The sequence below is a fragment of the Cetorhinus maximus genome, chromosome 7, assembly GCF_964194155.1.
Source record: "Cetorhinus maximus chromosome 7, sCetMax3.hap1.1, whole genome shotgun sequence".
Lineage (NCBI taxonomy): Eukaryota > Metazoa > Chordata > Chondrichthyes > Lamniformes > Cetorhinidae > Cetorhinus > Cetorhinus maximus.
This window is the reverse complement of record NC_135885.1, coordinates 143,541,578-143,564,852: the sequence shown is the minus strand read 5'-3', so window position 1 is coordinate 143,564,852 and position 23,275 is coordinate 143,541,578. Positions and strand designations below refer to the sequence as shown.

Sequence of the window (23,275 nt, the reverse complement as noted above, 5' to 3'; positions counted from 1 at the left end):
GGGTTGTACAAAGGCATCCAGACATGAATCATTCATGGCAGATATAAAAGATAAAAGATATCCAACAATAAGCAGATCGTTGTAAAGAATGTAAAAAAACACGCTTCCCCTCCGTACTTGCTGCATTAAACCCCACAATCTCGCTTTCCTAGTATTCACTAACGCTTCCTATAGAGTTAAAATGTGACCAGTGCCTGTCCTGCGCCACTTCAAAGCAATTTACTCCAGAGCGGAAGACTTGGCGCTTGGACACTCTTCATGCTGTGTTAGGATTTCTATGGCAATTGGCAAACCCCATCTCCACATTTGAATTTATTTACAATAAAGCTCACTTATTAGGTCTAAGCAGCGCATGATTTAAGCGGAGATAGTGTCGATCCTCTCCCCCCAACCCCCCTCCCCCAACACGGTAACACTATACACCTTGCGCTACAGGGAAAAGACTTTTTATGTAGGGCTACTTCATGAGTGAAACTTGCCATTTGTTCAAGTTATCGCGCCTCTAACTCTCAGCTACAAGTAGTCTAAAGGGGCCCTGTGTCCACCCACCACCACCTCCTCCTCCCCCACACACAAACCATTAACCAACATATTGATGTAAACATGCTAAAACATTGATCAACTCTCTTTGCCAGAGTTACAAGGATTTCTAATAAATAATCGGCGAATAACACAGCAAATAATTTCGCTCAATCTATTCAACGGGTTTTTTTTTCCAAACAGGGTGTTGGGAGATTGGACCAGAAATAGGGTTGTAAACAGCAGATATGTGGTCTAAATAACAGGGATTACTGTCTCTCCAGTCTATAGTGTGTGTGTATGTGTTTGGTGAGCATCATGTGCCCCTTTGCAAGTTTACACGTGGAAAGAATCAGATGCAGAAGTTGCAAACAAAAAAAAAAGTGGGCTCACGTTTTAAGAGATAAGGCACAAGCTTTCTCCCTCCCCCAGGAGGGAGATCAGTCGCTGATCAGTTTGGAGAAGCCAAAAGGGAACAAGAGTGTCGAGGAAGCGCAACCCAAGACAAGGACAAAAAAAAAGCATTTAAAAAAAAAGCGCAAGAGTCTAATCAGGCAGGCGAAAGTTCAAAGGCAAACCGCTTTGAAATTCAAACTACTGCCTTTACGGTATATCAACATGGCGCGTTAAGATTGCTATGGTAATGAGTAAGCCCAAAGCAGGCTGCATTCAAAGCAGTCTACCTCGATTCGCGACAGTCTATTAAGATACAGTTGCATTGACCTTTAGTTTCATGCCATGTTAGTTCAGTCAATTTTCACTGCATCAGAATCGTTCATATTTTGTTTCTCCCCCCCTCTTGAGCGACTCTTCCACACACACCCCCACCCACCCCCCGCCGCCCCACCTCTCCTTTACCTTAACTCTCCTCCCTCATCCCTCCTTTCCAAATATCAGCGACTTTACTTTTTTTTTGGATGGGTCTTGAAGTGTTTACTCGGATCCTTCCCCCCCCCCACCCCCCTCTTTTTTTGGGAGGGGGCTTATTGTGTGCAATATGTTATCGCTCTTTGTTTATCTAATACAAGTACTCTGTGAATGGTGAAAAATAAACAGGATGGAAAATAACCAAACAGATGATTCCTCTGAGTGAAAAACCCGGGGACTAAATAAAAGAGCGAAGCAGTCACCGATGAATGGAAAATCCTTTGAAGTGGAACTTATTATCTGAGGAATACTTTCCCGTCGTCCTGACGACACAGCTGAATTGAAAAGCGCTCCTTTTGTCAGCGATTTGTTCTCCTTTACTAGAAAGCCCACTGGAATTACTTACATGAACTACCTTAACATACAGACTGGAAAGCAGTAACTTTGCAAGTCAGACTCTCAGACGCCACTCTGTTGAATCTGAGGTGTTGGTGTGTGTGTGTGTGTTGGGGTGGTGGGGGTGGGGGGATGGCCGACAGCGAAGGTTTTATATATGTGCGTTGTCTGTTTGTGTGTGCTGTTAGAAATCTCGATTTCAGCTCCACACCATGTATGTACTTATAAAGCACCGCTTTGGACACCAGAATGACAGATATACTGGCCACATGCTCCCCCGGCTCACACACCGCCTCGCCGCAAGATTATAAAACAAGAGCACCCTAGCTGGCTGACGCTTTTTCTTCCCTCTTTCTCCAAACCACATCCTGTTTTATCCAAATTTATTCATAACAGATGCACAAAGATAAACAGGCGATTTCAGAGTCAAGTAGTGAGAAGAGGAAAGTGCACTTGGAAAGTTGTTCTTTGCATCTTGTCCTCGTCCAAGTAATGATTTATTTTGAAATATTTGTATTTCATCTGAGACTAAACTTGTTACAAAATAATCAGATGCGGGTTAACAAAGGTAATTGTACTCTAAAAGCATACTTTATGTACAATCCAATGTTAATATTTTCCCATATTTTCTTGTTTATTTCACTTTAATGTAAATGTAAGTTTTGATTTACAACGAGGAGCAGCCCACAGCTGGGCTTTTCTTTTTAGAAACAGAAATTATCAAAAGGAATCCCTAAACTCGACACATTTAGTTCTAATTTTTTGGAGGGGATCGAAGTTATCGTTAACCAGATAGTTTCTGAAGGTAGATTGTCTCTGACTATAGTTTGCAAATATACGTCGTTACGTTTAGCACATTTTGTACTCTCTACTCAGAGGGCCCTGTCTTTTAGTTTGAGCGTCGTGAAAAGTAATGTACTCGCTGAGAACCGAGCACCAGTAGCAGCGTTACAAGCAGAGTGCATTAAATATTGAATGACATTAGGGGAAAAAGAGCTTGTCAAGGGGCAGTCAGCCTGAAAGTCTTTCTTTGACTTTTTTCTGCACTGCCCTGTCCGACTATTTAAGCTGGTGTTAATTAAGGCTGCTTACGATTCAGCTCGATCTCAGCTTTGTCTATTTTCCTCACCACACTTGTCAAACGACATCGTTAGTCCAACCAGCTTTTTGCAACACACATTTAGTTCAGTAAAAGTACACTTCCTGTAGTACTGGAGATGGAAACAAGCTTGTTTCCAGGCCCTGCAAGGGATTCAGCGAACCCAGGAACCTCCCCCCTCCCTTCCTAAAATATTGAATTACATGTTGAAAGATCGATATAGCCGCAGTTAAACCAAATGTGTCACTGGAGCATCTAACTGGAACTTTTGGCTTCGTTTACTGGCTGTGTAGAGTGACTACCTTGAACACAGAACATGCTCTAAGAGCAACTTTCAGTTCATTCTGAGAATCCATGTGATTAAAACATTGTTTAAACTTCCTACCAAAGACATTAATTACATATTTACCAGAAGACTAGAGACCTGGTTAATCATTTCTCTCCAATGTCTGATAAATAGATATACTTCAGGCCAATCGGCCCAATTATTTTACTGCACCATGTTCCTTTAACCATATTGCACATTTCAGACTATTGCAAACGACAAACTATGTTTAAAAGCTACAAAGAATAGAGGTTATTCAAAAACCTAAAAGCAGCCTCCTTGCACTGGTTACAGAGAACTGCCTCCCTGATAATGCCTGGAAACTTCCTGCTAATTGCCCTCACCACAAATAACAGTCTAATGCAACAATAGCCGAACCTACAGAGAAATATATCCGCCACTGGCCGGAAAAATTACAGAAAAAAATGGTCACAGAACGCCTTCTTATCCGCTTTAATATTAAGAGTGAAGAGTGCTTCAGCGACTGCCTTTAATTTGGATGATTTGTAGGTAAAATCTGACCCCGTCTTTAAAAGTCTTGTAAAGGAAATAATCCCCAGTCAGAAACTGAGCCCGCCTTTCGAAAGTCCCAGGCCTCAATGATAGAAACCGAAAACAGCAACTCATTCCCAATTCAGGAAATTAACTCAAACGTTGCAGCTCCACAGCCATAGGAATTTGCAGCCTAGACCATTTGGGCTAATTTACACAAACATTCATATTGAAAGGGTGGGGATTTGAGTGAAATAAATATTTTGCTGGAGCGAGTTTTTGTTTTTGGCGTGTGGGAAAAGTCCAATATTCTTTTAGCACGTCTTCTAAAATATTACCTGTGAGAAGAGTGAAGGGGAGGCTCGGTGGAAAATAGGGGCAATGCTAAGCCCTAGAATATAAGGACTGCTTATTAAAGGTGAAAGGTCCACGTGGTGCTGTAACTGGGCTGGGTTTAACAAGGGTACTAAATCATTCTGCATTCCGTGCCAAGTAACAAAGGCACCAGCGCAGCACAGCCTCTCTTCGTTCACTTGTAAAGGTGATTGAGACGGAATAATGATGCAGTCCGTTGGAAAGATGGCGGGCGAAACTGTCACAGCACCCTGAATTATTCCTTCACTTCTCCCTAAACATATTTAGTAACATGTAGGATTTGTGCGTGGATTTCTCTTCGGGAGAGTTTCTGTCAAATGTTATCAGTGCTGTAGTTTAACAAAAAAAAAACCCCACAACAGATTGTGTAAACAGGGATTGAGAAGAAAGTGAAGTTAAGTTGCGCTGAATTAAGTAATATGGGGTCTAGAGAAAAGGTGATTCTTGTCTACAGATTCAAACTATCCTCGTTACACACACACACAGGGGGGCTGGCTGGAGTCTGGGGACCAGTCTTCTTGATGTTTGCCCAGAAGGAAAGGCTCGTATGGAGAGAGACAGGCAGGTCGAATGCCCCTTAAACTGGGCTATCAATAAAGGCTCAGTGCAATTCGGAGGGACCCGCTTTCTGATTCAGACTTCGCACATCAGATCATTTTAAACAAGAGGTTTTCTGAAACTCCTTTAGAGGAAACGGCAAAGTGGTTAGTCAGCCTTTTTGTCACTTGAAGAGGATCCACATTGTCATTAACTGAGGAAACTTTCGCCAAAAACTTTCAGCCTAACTTTGGATCAGTCTAAGACCCCGCGTTTGGTTTACAGTAGGGTTTGGAAGATTTTTTTTTGTTGTTGCTGTCGTCTCAAACATGGTCTTCGGCTCTATTCTTCTTGCTGATTCAAGTGTGATCTTTTCAGGGAGGAAATACTTCTTGCTAATGGACACACATTCATAGTCTAGGCATTGTGCCAAAATGTTCCAAGCACCCTACCTGGTCGCGTTGCTTACATTTCTTGAATAGGTGGAGAGAGAGAGAGAGAGGGTGGGGGGCGGGGGGGGGGGAACCTGGCATCGTGTTGTTCTGGGGAACAGATAAAGTCGTGCTTAGGAGCCAAGTTTTAACTTGAAGGGTCAGGATTTGTCTCTCAGAAGTTGCAGAATGTGAGGAATCTGGCAGATTGTAAGTACATGCATCTCCAGGTCTTTTCCCGAAGCAGATGAGGGAGGCTGGTAGTGTGCTAAGTGCGGGAGCAGGGGTTTTGTCCCAGATGGTGGAATTGTTGAAAGTTCAGTGTCTGGCGCATTATGTTGCTCTTCTTGAAGGAGTTTTCAATGCGAGGAGAAAGGGGCCGGTGTCCTGTTGAATTAGGACCGGTTGAATTGCGGTAAGTTTGGGGAGCGGTTGATTCTCCTCTCAGAAGTCAGACTCGGGCAGCTGTGACTTCACCTATTAGCCCCGATGTCTTTTCGAAGAGATTGTTGGAGTTAAACATTCGACAATGTGCGCTCTGGGGCGTCTCTTTCCTGACCTTTACCCGTTTTTAATAGTTTCATAGGAACTTCATTAAATCAATTACTTAGTGAGCACATCATAATTTATTTGTAATTAGCACTGAAGAGCTTCATTTTTTTTTTTGCAACAGACGTCGGGAGATTGCCCAGCGGGGTTTGCTGGGTACCACAAGCAGTTTTGTTTTCCCTTGACTCGTGGTATTATTTGAGCGAAACAGCAAAAGTGTTATCTTACGTCTTAATGTAGCATCGAGTCAGGACAAAACAAACTGAAAGCGACAATATTTGTCTTCATTTAGAAGTTCCTTATTGCCTGTGACTCATTCTGCAGCAAAGCATGTTCGTGTGTGGCTTTATGTGTGCAATACAGTAAGTATGTCTACTTCACTGCACCCCATTACTCTGTACTAAACCCAGGGAGATGGAGAGGGGAGAAGTGCGAGAGAGAGACGGGAGGTGATAAACGCACGAGGGCTGTGGCTGTGCAAGGTGCCAGAGTGAGAGGTGGTGTGGAGGGAAAGTGCATGAGAGGGTTTGTGCGGGAGGGGGGGTGAGGGGGAAGGGAGGGGAGACAGATTATGTCGATCCTCTGCCGAATGGGGAGAGATGCAAAGGTGGGATAGAGGAGAGGAGCAGCTTGAGAGTTTGTGTGGTAGAGTTTTAGATTGTACCAAAAATACGCGTGAAACGGGGGCAATTTTAAGCCAACCCGCCCAATGGAGTAAAGGGGTGGTGAGCTAGGGTGTAACAGCGTGGGGATTCCAGTCACTGTAGAAAAATCACCATTGTACTCGAGTCTTCTGTTCCGCCAGTGGATTTAAAATTGCACCCGGGTCCGGGGCTCGGTAAATTCTCTGTGGTTCAGTGAGTTTACCCGAAGGTGGTGAAACTATACATAACAACCCAGGACCATCCCAATCCGGCCTGAGTTGGTTGATGTCAGTCGGGGGTCTTGCAGGGGCGGCCAGCATTGACTTTAAGACTTTGCACTGGGGAGAGGAAACTTGCCCAGGCTTCCCAAGCCTTACTGCCATTGGTTTCTGGGAAGTGCAAGTGCATCTCGGTGACGACAGGATCAGCCTCAGCTGTGATGCCACCTGTTGAGGAATAGGCTGCGAAGACTTGCGCGCGAATTTGGACTCCTTGGGTGGGACACTGGTCCAAGGTACAAACTGCACACAACAGAAGGGTCAGGTGCCCTGGGCAGGAGAGGACAGGAGAAAATTGGAGAGTAAGTTAGGCGGGAAAAGCAACAACGAGAGAGCAACGAATAACTGTGAAGACAAGAAGCCATGAGGAGAGAGCAGAGAAGGGAACAAAGGTTCTCTCTCCAGTGGGTGGATTAATCATGCAATGCGGCACAGAACCCATATGAACCAGGAAACCCCCAAATCCTAATCTCAGATTTAGCAAATCGGGACAGAGGGAAGCTGATTTCATTGTCCCTAGGTCAAAGAAAGAGAAAAAAATCCTTCAAAGTTTTCCACAACTGAAAAATATTCACGTGTGGACCTCATGAAGATAAAATGGGTTTACGACATAAGAAACAGGAAGAGTAGCTCATATAATCCCTCAAACCTGCTCCAGCATTCAAAAAGATCATAGCTGAACTTCTCCATCAACTTCACTTTCTCACCCATCCCCATATCTTAGAGCCTGAACATCTCTCGATCCCAGTCTTGAATATACTCAATGACTGAGCATCCACAACCCTCTGGGGTAGAGAATTCCCAAGATTTGCAATCCTCTGAGTGAAGAAATTTCTCCACATCTCAGCCCTAAATGGCTGACCCCTCATCCTGAGACTCTGATGCCTGTTCTAGACTCTCGAGCCAGGGGATATGCTCACTCCATCAACGACTCTCAGAATATTATATGTTTCATCTGATGTTTTACATAGTTTAAAAATGTGCTGATACCAAGGGCCAAAGCTCCTAGGCTTTGGACAGCATACAGAACTTATAGAGAGCAGGGACTCAGAATTTGGGTAGGGATTCAGTTGAACATGGCCTCTGCCCATTTCTCCCCCTAAGTCAAAATTCTGACTAGGGGTGTGGGGTGGGTGGGGGTGCACAGTCATCTCTTGTATTTGCCCTTTTCCATCCTGAGGCAGGACTGGTGTGGTGAGGGGTCACATATCCCCCGCACTAGATACCCCACCAGTTCCACCTCCTTCAGCCCATTACTTAGTATGCCTGTGTGATGGGGAAATGAGGGTTGAACAATGGGTTCCTATTGGCAACAAAGTCATGGGCAGCATTTTACAAAAGAAAAATATCATCTCTTTGGTTGAATGGTCAACCTTCTCTCCCACTGCATTGCCTCCCCTCCCCTAGAGAGAGGCCTTTTTGAGGGATTTTGGGCACTTGCCTCCCTAACATAAACAACCCTAGCCTGGGATTTAGTGTCGAGTCAATGCCAGGCCAGACTGGTGACAGGAAATTCATGCCAATCACCTATTTGTGTAACAAAATCCCCATAATATCATAGCATTGTTTTCCTTGCCATCGTTCCCTTACATGGTACTTAGTGCCAGCTGTTTTAATGGGCAGCACTTTCACCTCTACAGCAGAAGGTTGTGTGAGTTCAAGTTCCACTCCAGAGACTTAATAACAAAAATTAGCCGACACTCCCAGCGTGGCATTATCGGAGATGCTCGGTGAGAATTTAAACCCAGACCCTTTCTGCCCTCTCACGCAGGATTATGTAAAGAAGTCAGCCATTTTGGACTAAGATTTCAATTTAAGTGCTCTGTTTATTTTGAGGAGAAACCGCTGTGTTTACTCACTGAATGGAATAAAAGCACCTTATTGAGGCAGACTTCCCCTCCTTTAGACTCCCATTTCCTTAGAAATGCTGTGGCTTAGCGGTAATCTGCTTGCTTCTGAATTATAAAGTTCTGGGTTCAAGTCTCGCTCTAGGACTTGAGCACAAAAAAATCAAGGCTGATATACCAGTGCAGTACTGAGGGTGCACTGCACTGTGAGAGGTAATGTCTTTTGGATGAGATGTTAAACTAAGTTCCTGTTTTCCTTCTTGGGTGGATTTAAAAGATCCCATATCACTGATTTGAAGAAGAGCAGTGGAGTTATCCCTCGAGCCCTGGACAATATTCATTCTTCAATCGACATGTCAAAAACAAAGCAGATTATCTGATCGTTATCATATTGCTGTTTGTGGGATTTTGCTGTGTGCAAATTGGTTGCTGTATTTCCTGCATTACAGCAGTGACTCCACTTCAAAATGTACTTCGCTGTCTGTAAAGTGCTTTGAGACATCTGGTGGTCATGAAGAGCACTTTATAACTGCAAGTCTTTCTTTTTACTTAAACAAATTCACTGCACGTAGCAGCTTGAGACATTCTGATGATATGACACTGCACGATATAAATGCAGGGTCAAAATCCTGGAACTCCCTTCCTAATAGCACTGTGGGTGCACCTACACGACATGGACGGCAGCAGTTCAAGAACGCTGCTCACCACCACCTTCTCAAGGTAATTGGGGTGGGTAATAAATGCTGGCCCAGCCAGCGATGCCCACGTCCCATGAATGAATTTTTAAAAATCTGTTTCTCATCTTTCTTTAGATGTGCTTAAGCAACAATAAAATTGGGTTCAAATGCCCTGAAATTGAAGCACCAACAACAGAAATTTCAATGAAGCATCCCTAGAAAATACAAATGACTTTCCTGTGATCTCCAACAGGTCCAAGGGGGGGGTTAAGAATTTGCACTAAGAAATGTCTTCAAAAAATGGTAGCAGAATTTAACTTTTGTAAAAAAAAAAATCTTAATTCAACAGGAGTTTACTGGCACACGAATGATTTAAAACTGTGTTTTTAATTTTATTAAACACTATGCAATAATACTGGCCAAAGGGGCCATTGTGTTTCGAGGGCAAATCGTATTCACTCAAACCCACCCGCTATAAACAGTGGAGAGACTGGGTAGAGGAGAAAACAGAGTTAGAATGGAAATTGTAATTAAGTGTGCTGCAACTAAACAGGCAGAACCTTACTTACCTTCCTCTAAGCCTGTCCCAGGTTGCTGGTCCTGTTAAAATGGTGTTGCCTGTCCCTAAGGTATAATTTTGAGCATTTGCCTTCTATGAGGACACGATCCAGACCATCACCCAATATGGAGAATCCAGATAGAGCCAATTTACATTTACAGAGATTGGTATAAAGGGTTTCTATGGCATCAGTTACATAGAACATATGAACAAGGAGCAGGAATACACCATTCAGCACCTCCAGCCCCCCAGCTCCACCATTTAATAAGATCATGGCTGATCTGATAGCAACCTCAAATCTGCATCCCACCTACCCCCGATAACCTACCATCCCCTTCCTTACCAAGAATCTATCCATCTCTGCCTTAAAAATATTCAGACTCTGCTTCCACTGCCTTTTCAGGAAGAGAGTTCCAAAGGCTCATGACCCCTTGAGAGAAAAAATTTTGCCTCATCTCTGTTTTAAATGGGTGACCCCTTATTTTTAAACAATGACCCCTAGTTTTAGATTCTCCCACAAGAGGAAACATCCTCTCCACATCCACCCTGTCAAAATCCTTCAGGATCTCACAGGTTTCGATCAAGTCGCCTCTTACTCCCCTAAACTCCAGTGGATACAAGCCTAACCTGTCCAACCTTTCCTCGTAAGACAACTTGCCCTTTCCAGGTATTAGTCTGGTAAACCTTCCCTGAACTGCTTCCAATGCATTTACAGCCTTCTTCAAATAAGGTGTCCGATACTGTAACAGTACTCCAGATGTGGTCTCACTAGTGCTCTGTATAACTGAAGCATAATTTCCATACTTTTGTAATAAAAACAGAAAATGCTAGAAAAACTCAGCAGGTCTGATAGCATCTGCGGAGAGAGAAGCAGAGTTAATGTTTTGAGTCTGTATGACTCTCTTTCTACTTTTATATTCAATTTCCCTCACAATAATTTAAAACATTCTAATAGCTTTCCGAATTACTTGCTGCACCTGCATACTAGCCTTTTGCAATTCATGCACTAAGACACTCAGATCCCTCTGCATCTCAGAGCTCTGCAATCTTTCACCATTTGGATAATATGCTTCTTTTATTTTTCCTGCCAGAATGGACAATTTCACATTTTCCCACATTATAATCCATTTGCCAGATTTTTCCCCATTCACTTAACCTATCTTTGCCTTTTTCTAGCCTCCTTATATCCTCTTTACAACTTACTTTTCCTACCTATCTTTGTGTCATCAGCAAGTTTGGCAACAATCTCAGCCATGCCTTCATCCAAGCCATTTACATACATTGGAAACAGTTTAGGTCCCAGCACTGATCCCTCTGGCACATCACTTGTTACATCTTGCCAATCTGAAAAAGGCCCATTTATGCCTGCTCTCTGATTCCTGTTAGCTAGCCAAACTTCTATCCATGCCAATATGTTATCCCCTAAACCATGAGTTTTTTATTTTCCACAATTACCTTTGATGTGGCAGTTTATCAAATGCCTTCTGGAAATCTAAGTACAGTACATGCATCGGTTTCCCTTTATCCACAGCTCATGTTACTTCCTCAAAGAATTTCAATAAGTTGGTTAAACTTGATTTCCCTTTCACAACACCATGTTGACTCTGCCTGACTATCTTGAATTTATCCAAGTGCCCTGCTATAGCTTCATTAATGATAGCTTCTAACATTTTCCCCTGACAGATGTTCAGCTAACTGGCCTGTAGTTTCCTGCTTTCTGTCTCCCTCCTTTTTTGAATAATCGAGTTACATTTGGTATCTGCCAATTTAGTGGAACCTTTCTTGAATCCAGGAAGTTTTGGAAATTATTTTTTTTTATTCATTCATGGGATGTGGGCTTCGCTGGCTGGGCCAGCATTTATTGCCCATCCCTAGTTGCCCTTGAGAAGGTGGTGATGAGATGTCTTCTTGAACTGCTGCAGTCCATGTGGTGTAGGTACACCCATAGTGCTGTTAGGGAGAGAGTTCCAGGATTTTGATCCAACGACAGTGAACGAACGGCGATATATTTCCAAGTCAGGATGGTGAGTGAATTGGAGAGGAACTTCCAGTTGGTGGTATTCCCACTACCCTTGTCCTTCTAGATGGTAGTGGTTGTCGGTTTGGAATGTGCTGCTTAAGGAGTTTTGGTGAATTCCTGCAGTGCATCTTATAGATGGTACATGCTGCTGCTACTGTGCATCAGTGGTGGAGAGAAGAATGTTTGTGGACGTAGTGCAAATCAAGCGGGCTGCTTTGTCCTGGATGATGTCAAGCTTCTTGAGTGTTGTTGTAACTGCACTCATCCAGGCATGTGGAGAGTATTCCATCACATTCCTGATTTGTGCCAATAGATGGTGGACAGGCTTTGGGGAATCAGGAAGTGAGTTACCCATCACAGGATTCCTAGCCTCTGACCTGTTCTTGTAGCCACTGTATTTGTATGGCCAGTCTAGTTCAGTTTCTGGTCAACGGTAACCCCCAAGATGTTGATAGTAGGGGGTTCAGTGATGGTAATGCCATTGAACATCAAGGGGCAATGGTTGGATTCTCTCTTGTTGGAGATGGTCATTGCCTGACACTTGTGTGGTGCCAATGTTACTTGCCACTTGTCAGCCCAAGCCTGGATATTGTCCAGGTCTTGTTGCATTTGGACATGGACTGCTCCAGTATCTGAGGAGTCGCGAATGGTGCTGAACATTGTGCAATCATCAGCAAACATCCCCACTTCTGACCTTATGATGGAAGGAAGGTCATTGATGAAGCAGAGGAAGATGGTTGGGCCTAGGACACTACCTTGAGGAACTCCTGCAGTGATGTCCTGGAGCTGAGATGGCTGACCTCCAACAACCACAATCATCTTCTTTTGTGCTAGGTATGACTCCAACAATGAAGAGCTTTCCCCCCAATTCCCATTGACTCCAGTTTTGCTAGGGCTCTTTGATGCCACACCCAGTCAAATGTGGCCTTGATGTCAAGGGCAGTCACTCCCACCTCACCTCTGGAGTTCAGCTCTTTTGTCCATGTTTGAACCAAGGCTGTAATGAGGTCAGGAGCTGAGTGGCCCTGAGCTGGAACCCAAACTGGGTGACAGTGAGCAGGTTATTGCTAAGCAAGTGCCGCTTGATAGCACTGTTGATGACCCCTTTCCTTACTTTATTGATGATCGAGAGTAGACTGATGAGGCTGTAATTGGCCGGGTTGGATTTGTTCTGCTTTTTGTGCGCAGGACATACCTGGGCAATTTTCCACATTGCTGGGTGGATGCCAGTGTTGTAGCTGTACTGAAACAGCTTGACTAGGGGGTGCAGCAAGTTCTGGAGCACAAGTCTTCAGTACTATTGCTGGAATATTGTCAGGGCCTTTGCACTATCCAGTGCCTTCAGCTGTTTCTTGATATCTCATGAAGTGAATTGAATTGGCTGAAGACTGGCATCTGTGATGCTGGGGACCTCTGGAGGAGGCCAATATGGATCATCCACTCTGCACTTTAGGCTGAAGATTGTTGCAAATGCTTCAGCCTTATCTTTTGCACTGATGTGCTGGGTTCCCCCATCATTGAGGATGGGGATATTTGTGGCGTCTCCTCCTCCAGTGATTTGTTTAATTGTCCACCACCATTCATGACTGAATGCGGCAGGACTGCAGGGCTTAGATCTGATCCGTTGGTTGTGGGATCGCTTAGCTCTGTCTATCACTTGCTGCTTATGCTGTTTGGCATGCAAGTAGCCCTGTGTTTCCTTCCCTTTAGGGAAGGAAATCTGCTGTCCTTACGTGGACTGGCCTACATGCAACTCCAGACCCACAACAATGTGGTTGATTCTTAAATGGCCTAGCAAGCCACTCAGTTATATCAAACCACTACAAAGTCTCAAAAAAGGACCTACACCACAGGGACTGCAGCAGTTCAAGAAGGAGGCTCACCACCACCTTCTCAAGGGCAACTAGGGATGGACAACAAATGCTGGCCTAGCCAGTGAAGCCCACATCCTGTGAATGAATACATTTAAAAAAATATTTAGCAGAACTCAACAGGGGATCAGGTGGAATGCTGATTTTATGCCTCACTCAATGGGGCCAATTTTAACCTATCCCACCATTCAGGAAACTAAAGGGGTTGTGTTGGTTTTGCACTCCCTCCTGATTTTACTCTCCATTGAAGCCAATGAGCAACATGGGGCGGGTGTAAAATCAGAGTTGCACCTGATTCTGTGTTTCCCACCCAGCCAATTTATGTTGAAACTGATCCCTCTATGCCAGAATTATGAAAGTATGTCTTTGACTAAGCATTTGGTCATCTGGTTTAATATCTCCTTATGTGGTTCAGTGTTCAATTTTGCTTTATAATGCTCCTTCAATGTGCCTTGGAATATTTTATTACATTAAAAGCGCTATGTAAATGCAAGTCGTCGTTGTTGCATGTAGGGTGTGTGTAAGAGAATCGTGTACAATAGAGTGCAAGTAAAACTGAGTACAAGAAAGACCACGAGTGCTTGAGAGAGTAAGTAAAAGTGAATGTGAGAGGGTATATGTGAGAGGAAGAGTGTGAAAAGTGAACTGTGAATGTGAGACTCCGAGAGTGTGTGAAAAGGGTGCATCTGAATGAAGAAGTGATTAAGCCTGAGAGTATTTGTGAAAGAATGAGTGCATGAGAAAGTGAGTGAATTGTGACAACTTATCAGAAAGAGAGAATATATATATGAAAGTGTGCACGAGAGTGTGTGTGTCTAAGAATCTTGATTAGTGCGTGTAGCCAAGTGTGTGAATGTGAGAATAAGTCAATATGTCAGACAACATATGTATGAGAATGTAAAGAGTCATAGAGTCATAGAGGCTTACAGCACAGAAAAAGGCCCTTTGGCCCATCGAGTCTGCGCCGGTCAAACAAGTACCTAACTATTCTAATCCCATTTTCCAGCACTAGGCCCATAGCCTTGTATGCCATGGCATCGCATGTGCACATCCAAATACTTCTTAAATGTTATGAGGGTTTCTGCTTCTACCACTCTTTCAGGCACTGAGCTCCAGATTCCCACCACCCTCTGGGTGAAAAAATTCTTCCTCACATCCCCTCTAAACCTCCTTCCCCTTACCTTAAATCTATGCCCCCTGGTTATTGATCCCTCCACCAAGGGGAAAAGTTCCCTCCTGTCTACCTTATCTATACCCCTCATAATTTTATACACCTTAATCATGTCCCCCCTCAGTTTCCTCTGCACCAGGGAAAATAACCCCAGTCTTATCCAATCTCTCCTCATAACTAAATCTCTCCAGCCCAGGCAACATCCTAGTAAATCTCCTCTGCACTCTCTCTAGTGCAAGCACATCCTTCCTATCATGCAGATTCCAGGACTGCACGCAATACTCTAGCTGTGGCCTATCCAGCATTTTATACAGTTCCAGCATAACCTCCCTGCTCTTATATTCTATGCCTCGGCTAATAAAGGCAAGTATCCCATATGCCTTCTTTACCACCTTATCTACCTGCCCTGCTACCTTAAGAGACCGGTGGACATGTACACCAAGGTCCCCCTGATCCTCGGTACTTCCCAGGGTCCTACCATTCATCGTGTATTCCAGTGCCTTGTTTTTCCTGCCCAAGTTTATCACCTCACACTTATCCGGATTAAATTCCATTTGCTACTGATCAGCCCATCTGACCAGCCTGTCTGTATCCTCCTGCAATCTAAGGCTATCCTCCTCACTATTTACCACCCCACCAATTTTTGTGTCATCCGCAAACTCACTGGTCAACCCTCCTACATTCAAGTCTATATTGTTTATATATACCACAAACAGCAAGGGACCCAACACCGATCCCTGTGGAACCCCACTAGACACAGGCGTCCAGTCACAAAAACACCCCTCAACCATCTCCCTCTGCTTCCTGCCACTCAGCCAATTCTGGATCCAATTTGCCAAATTGCCTTGGATCCCATGGGCTCCTACCTTCTTTAACAGTCTCCCATGTGGGACCTTATCAAAAGCCTTGCCGAAGTCCAAGTAGACTATGTCAAATGCATTGCCCTCATTTACACACCTGGTCACCGCTTTGAAAAATTCAATCAAATTGGTCAGACATGACCTCCCCTTAACAAAACCATGCTGACTGTCCTTGATTAATCCCTGCCTCTCCAAGTGTAGATTAATTCTCCCTCAGAACTGCTTCCAATAGTTTCCCCACCACTGAGGTTAGACTGACTGGCCTGTAGTTCCCTGGTTTATCCCTTCCTCCCTTCTTAAATAATGATACCACATTGATTGTCCTCCAGTCCTCTGGCACCTCTCCTGTGGCCAGAGAGGTACTGAAAATTATTGCCAGCGTCCCTGCTATCTCCTCCCTTGCCTCACTCAACAGCCTGGGATACATTTCATCCGGGCCTGGAGGTTTATCTACTTTTAAGCCTGCCAGGCCACTTAGAACTTCCTCCCTTTCTATGCTAATTTCCTTAATTATGTCACAGTCCTTCTGCCTGATTTCCATACCCACGTCGTCCCTCTCACTTGTGAACACTGACACAAAGTATTCATTTAGAACCCTACCTATGTCTTTCAGCTCCACACACAAATTACCACTATGGTCCTTAATGGGCCCTACTCTTTCCCTAGTTATCCTCTTATTCTTAATGTACTTGTAAAATAACTTTGAATTTTCCTTTATTTTACCTGCCAATGTTTTCTCATGCCCCCTTTTTGCTCTCCTAATTTCCTCGTTAAGATCCCCCCTACACATTCTATACTCCTGCAGCGCTTCCGCTGTTTTGAGCCCTCGGTATCTGCCATAAGCCTCCCTTTTTCTCTTTATCCAATCTTGTATATCCCTCGACATCCAGGGTTCCCTGGATTTGTTGGTCCCACCCTTTGTCTTTACTGGATTATGTTGGCCCTGTACTCTCCCTATTTCCTTCTTGAATGAGTCCCACTGCTCTGATGCAGATTTACCTAAAAGTAGCTGCTCCCAGTCCAGTCTGGCCAAATCATATCTGATCATATCTACGAGGCAAGTGCCTGAATTTCCCTGAGTGGCAAATCCACCTCTGCCCTGCTTACTTCAGGAATGCTGTGTTAGAGAATGTGCAAAGGAGCATGTATGGATGAGGGTGTGTAAAAGATAGCATGGGTGAAAGAGTATGAGAGATACTGTGTGAGAATAGATTCTTTGTTCCACAGAACAGGAGTGTATCTGAGAATGGGTTGGTATGAGAAAGTGTGCATCAGTGAAAGTATACATCACAGGATCACAGGATTTCAATGGCACAGAAGGAAGCCATTCATCCCATCATGTTCGCACCTGCTCTCCAAATGAGCATTATGACCTAGTGCCATTGCCCTGCCTTTTCCCTGTACCCCTGCACATTGAATAGAAACAAATAATCATCTAATGCCCTCTTGAATGCCTCAGTTGAACCTGCCTCCACTACACTCCCAGGCAGTGAATTCCAGACCTGAACCACTCACCGTGTGAAAAAGTTTTCTCTCACATCGCATTTGCTTCTTTTGCAAATCACTTTAAATCTGTGCCCTCTCATTCTTGATCCTTTTACAAGAGGGAACAGCTTCTCCCTATCTACTCTGTCCAGCCCCCTCATGATTTTGAACATCTCTATCAAATCTCCTCTAAGCCTTCTTCTCTCCAAGGAGAACAGGCCCAATCTCTCCAATCTATCCTCATTGCTGAAGTTTCTCATCCCTGGAACCATTCTTGTAAACCTCTTCTGCACTCTCTCCAATGTATTCACATCTTTCCTATAATATGACACCCAGAACTGTGCACAATATTCCAGCTGAGGTCTAACGAGCATCTTATATAAATTCAGCATAACCTCCCTGCTCTTGTACTCTATGCCCCTATTAATAAAAGATACTGCATGCTTTATTAACTGCTCTCTCCACTTGTCCTGCCACCTTCAATGATCTATGCACATAGATACCCAGATCTTTCTACTCCTGCACCCCCTTCAAAATTTCACCCTTTAGTTTATATTGTCTGTCCATGTTCTTCCTACCAAAATGCATCACCTCACATTTCTCCGCATTGAACTTCATCTGCCACCTATCTGCCCACTCCACCAACTTGTTGATGCCCTTTTGAAGTTCTACATTGTCCTCCTCACAGTTTACAACACTTCCAAGCTTTGTATTATCCGCAAACTTTGAACTTGCTCCAGCACACCAAGATCCAGATCATTAATATATATCAAGAAAAGCAAGGGTCCCAATACCGACCCTGGGGAACTCCACCTCAAACCTTCCACCATGTCGAAAAATGTCCATTGACCATTACTCTCTGCTTCCTATTTTTCATATGAAAGTGTTTGTGACAAAATGTGTGTCTTGGTGAAAATTTGAAAGTGTGTGAGTGCATGAAATAGAAACTGAGCTAATGCAAGAGTGTGAAAGCGTATCTGAGAAAAATTGTGTGCAGAGAGCTGTGTGAGAGTGTGAGCAAGCATTCAGGTGTATGTGAAAGAGTATATGTATGTGACAGGAGAGAGAGTAAGTGTGTATGAGGATGTATGAGTGAGAGAGAGTGTGTGAGAGTGATTGTGAGAGAGTGATTGTGAGAGAGTGATTGTGAGTGTGATTGTGAGAGTGTTTGAGGAAGGCAGAAGGGTAACTGTGAGAAAGTGCAAATGAGAAAGGGTGAGAGTGTGTGAGACAGAGGACGTGTGAGAGTGTGTGGGACAGAGGACGTGTGAGAGTGTGTGAGACAGAGGACGTGTGAGAGTGTGTGGGACAGAGGACGTGTGAGAGCGTGTGAGACAGAGGACGTGTGAGAGTGTGTGGGACAGAGGACGTGTGAGAGCGTGTGAGACAGAGGACGTGTGAGAGTGTGTGGGACAGAGGACGTGTGAGAGTGTGTGAGACAGAGGACGTGTGAGAGTGTGTGGGACAGAGGACGTATGAGAGTGTGTGAGACAGAGGATGTGTGAGAGTGTGTGGGACAGAGGACGTGTGAGAGTGTGTGAGACAGAGGACGTGTGAGAGTGTGTGGGACAGGGGACGTGTGAGAGTGTGTGAGACAGAGGACGTGTGAGAGTGTGTGGGACAGAGGACGTGTGAGAGTGTGTGGGACAGAGGACATGTGAGAGTGTGTGAGACAGAGGACGTGTGAGAGTGTGTGGGACAGAGGATGGGAGACAATGTGTGTGGGACTAGACTATGTGGGAGTGCAACAGTGTACATGTAAGATCATGAGTGTGTGACTAACAAAGATAGTGTGTGGGAAAAACAAAAGCATATGGACGTGAGTGTAAGAGCATGGACAATGCAGATTAAAATCAGATGGGGTGTATGTGACACCTGATTCTGTCAGTTTCCCAATGGATGTTAGATTAAAGTTGCCCCATTTTGTGTGAGGTTGAGACAGAGGCAGTCTGGGTATTGGGACATTACACTCCAGTACCCCACCAATTATTATTGAATCCAACCTACTGAAGGTTTGGAGCTGAAGGGCTTGGGTGCATTGGGCTCCCAAGAGTGCATCAACTCACATGTATAAGAGCACCCACCAGTGCCTGGGCCTGAGAAGCACCAGTCAATCTGCAGCCACTGACTGAAACATTTTTATTAGCTCTGTAAAACCACATAATAATTTTGAATCATGGCAAATCCACATTATTTTTATGTATAGCATACTCCTACACTTCTGCAGTGACCCAGAAACATGATGGTGTCACAGCGTCAAAAATAATGAAAGTGATTTTCAATGACAGGAAGTAGAGTTCCGGTTAGCAAGAGCCAATGTAAATCTGCTGTCCAAAGCTTGAGCCAACATGGGAACTAATTGGCTCCCAATTCACTACGAGGAGTACACAAACACTCTGAGCTCAGGAATGGCAAAGTGTGAATGTGAAAACTTTGAAAGTGGGGCAGTACTGTATATGACTGCAGAGTTGATAAGTGTATGAAAGGGAGTATGTAAGTGTCCATGCATGTCTCTGTGTCTGAGTACATGTATGTATGAATGCATCTGAGTGTATGTGTATGTGCCTGATTGTGTTGGATGGTATGTAATGGAGAATGCGTGTCTGTGTGTGGAAAAATATGTGTGTTGCAGTGTGTCTGTGTGTTTAAGTCTGAGAATGCCTGTGTATGAGTGTTTGTTGGAATGTCTGTGTTGGAATGTGTGTGAGTCTGAGAGTGTGTACGAGTGTGTGTATATCTTGCAGTGTGCATATATGAGTGGTTGAAATCCTGTGTGTTGGAATGTGTGTAACTGTGAAAGTGTGAGTATGAGTGTATGTTAGAGTCTGTGTTGGAGTATGTGAGTGTGTGCAAGTATTAGTGTATGAGTGTATGTCAAAGTGTGTATGTCTGTTGGATTGTGTGAGCGTGAGATAGTGTATGTAAGTGTGAGTATATGTTGCAGTGTGTGTGTTTTGGAGTGTGTGAGAGTGTAAATGTGAGTGTATGTCAGAATGTGTGTGTTGGACGGTGTTAGTGTGCATGTAAGTGTGAGTATAAGCACATGTGTGCATGTTGGAGCATGTGTAAGTGTGAGAGTGCATATGTTTGATAGTGTGAGTATGAATATATGTTGGACTGTGTGATTGTGTTGGAATGTGTATGTGTGTGTGTATGAGTGTGTGAGTCTATGTGCGAGTGAGTGTGTGCGCGTACGAATATGTGTATGAGTGTGTAAGAGTGTGTGTGTATGACTGTGCATGAGTGTGTGAGTGTGTGTCTATAAGAGTGTGTGTGTATGAGCGTGTATGTGTGAGTGTGTGTATGAGTGTGTGAGTGTGTGTGTGTGTGTGAGTGTATGAGTGTGCATGATGTATGTGTGTGCATGTATGAGCATGTGAGTGTGTGTGTATGAATGTGTGTATGAGCATGTGTGTATGAGCATGTATGTGTGCGTATGTGTATGAGTGTGTGTGTGTGTATGTGTGTGAGTGTGTATGTGTATGAGTGTGTATAAGTGTGTGTGAGCATGTGTGTGTATGAGCATGAGTGCGTATGGGTATGTGTGAGTGTGTGTATGAGGTGTGTGTGTACGAGTGTGTGCATGTACGAACGTGTGTGTGTACGAGTGTGTGTGTGTGTTTGTATGAATGCGTGTGTGTGTACACGTGTGCGTGTGTCTGAGTGTGTATGAATGTGCATGAGTGTGTGCGTTTGTGTGTGTACGAGTGTGTGTGCACGTGTGTGTGTATGAGTGTGTGTGTGCATGAGTGTGTGTGTGTATGAGAGTGTGTGTGTATGATTGTGAATGTGTGTGTGTATGAGTGAGTGTGTGTGTATAAGTGTGTGTGAGTGTGTATGAGTGTGTGTATGAGTGTGTGTGTATGAGTGTGTGTATGTGTATGTGTGTGTGTACACGAGTGTGTGTGTGTATATGAGTGTGTGTGTATGTATGAGTGTGAATGTGTGTGTGTATGTGTGCGTGTGTGCGTATGTATGTGTATGAGTGTGTGTGTGTGTGTGTGCGTGAGTGAGTGTGTGTAAAAGTGTGTGTGAGTGAGTGTATGTGTGTGTATGAGTGTGAATGTGTGTGTGTATGAATGCGTGTGTATATGAGTGTGTGTATATGAGTGTGAGTGTGTGTGTGTCCGTGCGCCTGTAGGATGGATCAATTACAATTACTAAACAGATCCTTTCTAAATCCGGTGCAAGTATTTGTCCGGAAACAAGAATTTAAACCCCTGAAAGCACCAAAGATTCTGAAATCCGTCTTCACTTTTCCACCTGGTGCCGATCCCCGTTACTCTGTTACACACACACGTTCGCACATGCACACACTTGTACAAACACGCCTCATACACACACTCACACATACCCGTACGCACTCATGCTCATACACACACATGCTCACACACACACTTATACACACTCACACTCATACACACACACACTCACACTATGAGGCAAACCCATTCAGCCACTACCCTGGGCTCTGCCGGCTACCTGGCGCCTGTTTGCTTCCATGTGGTACCCAGAAGACCCGAGACTCGGACCTTCCGCACTCGATACCCCGGACATAAGACAGGACCATCACTCCCCTGTGACAGCTTTCTCCTCGGGTCGCTTCGCAAGGGTGAGAATTATCATGAACGGATGGTCAACCCAAATCTTTGCAGCCACAGGTATACAGAATCCTGACAGCTCAGAAATTCTCCCTCTCCTTAGCTAGTGACACCTGACAGTGAAGTTGTCTGAGGCTAGCTAACTGCTTTCACTATTTCCAATTACTTTCGACAACCCATTCAGGCAAGAAATGTGGAGACGTAGCCTCAGCTTTTTATATGAAAAAAAAAATAGTTGAACTGGAAACAGCCACAAGTTGAAATATAATAAAAATGTGAGATTAGCCGAGGAATTCCGTGGGAAGATATGATTGTTCGAGTGATCACTGGGACACGCCCTGCGTCTGCAGAGAAACCTCTGCCTCTTTCTATCATCCATGAAACAAATTCTAAGGCAGGAAATTGTGTGCAGGATGCGCGCTGCACCTTCGAGTGGAAATTGCGCGCTGGTTTTAATTTTAATTAGACATCTGAATTGGGATTATGAACAATTAAAACCACAATCTGGAGCAAAGAACGAATCTTACGATCTAAACCCGCAAACGATACAGGATTAACAATTTGCAGAAATTAATATTTGAATTTATAATACGATTAAGGGGGTTAGAGTCATAGAGTCATGGAGGTCCACAGCACAGGAAAAGGCCCTTCGGCCTTTCGGGTTATGGTAAAGTTCAATAAGTATCGACCAGTTCACACTAACAAAGGTGAAATTGTGTATTTTTGAATGGATGTGTTTGTTAATACTCAGCCAGCCGAGGGGACCTTCCCCACTCTGTACCATTCCTCACATGGAGTCAAACAAACCTGAGCCACTATTACAATTAATTTTGAAAGGCACAATTACAGGTTTCTGTTAATAGAAACACCTGAATTTAAATCCGAAATCTAATCTTACCACCCCCCCCCCCACCCCCCCCCCCCCGCCCCATATTAAGGGGGTGATTAAATGGGGTCACCTTGTAGCCAATCCATGAGTGTGAAAGCAAGAGTCTTCTGCATCCAACAAACTGTCGGTGAAACAGGCCCCAAGGATGTCCACGATGTAAAAGTCAAATAAACCCGTGACGTTAAGAAGTATTTTGAGAACATTCTTAGTACGCGAAACATTTGCAATAAAATCGAATAACCTGTGTCCCACCGAGAACAATGCAAGTGAAGCTGGCGCACACGCCAGCCTGTCCATCAATTCCCTCCTGCTACTGCACTGAACCCCGATCTGCCACCTCATCTACCCAGCTCAAGGCTATTCCGGCTCACTTTCCCCCTTTCCTACACTGCAACAGACGGCGACTCCTTGTCCAGTCTTCACGGTTCGTGTTAATGACTCGCGGGTCAATGTTGTACACACTAGGCTGTAGTGCAGGGGGAGCGTGGTTTGGGTGGGCTGAACTACAGGTAACTTCAACACCGCAAAATTTGGGGTGGGGTGGGGGGGGGGTGCCGAGTCATGACTTCTAAGAATTCTTGTGCCCTAAAGATGAGTTTGATGACACGAGCAATTACTCTAGAGAAAGGGTGAGCACACAACTCGCCCCCACACCGATCAGCGGGTAAATTAAACGCAAATAACGCCCTAATTTACACCAACTATTGTCTTGGTGGTTAGTACACGGAGCAAAGTGGCAAACTCCGATTTCCATCCTCGTTTCTCGTTTCCCTTTGGAACGAG

The 23,275-nt window shown here is 44.3% G+C and overlaps 1 long non-coding RNA gene across 1 annotated transcript in view; it reads left to right on the top strand.

Annotated features, from left to right (window-relative positions):
* Window positions 1–5,133: 5,133 nt before the first annotated feature.
* LOC144683038 (uncharacterized) overlaps window positions 5,134–23,275 on the top strand; it is a 52,392-nt gene continuing 34,250 nt past the window's right edge. Inside the window, exon 1 of the long non-coding RNA XR_013577161.1 lies at window positions 5,134–5,251. This is a non-coding gene — a long non-coding RNA (uncharacterized LOC144683038). The remainder of the gene's footprint in view (window positions 5,252–23,275) is intronic.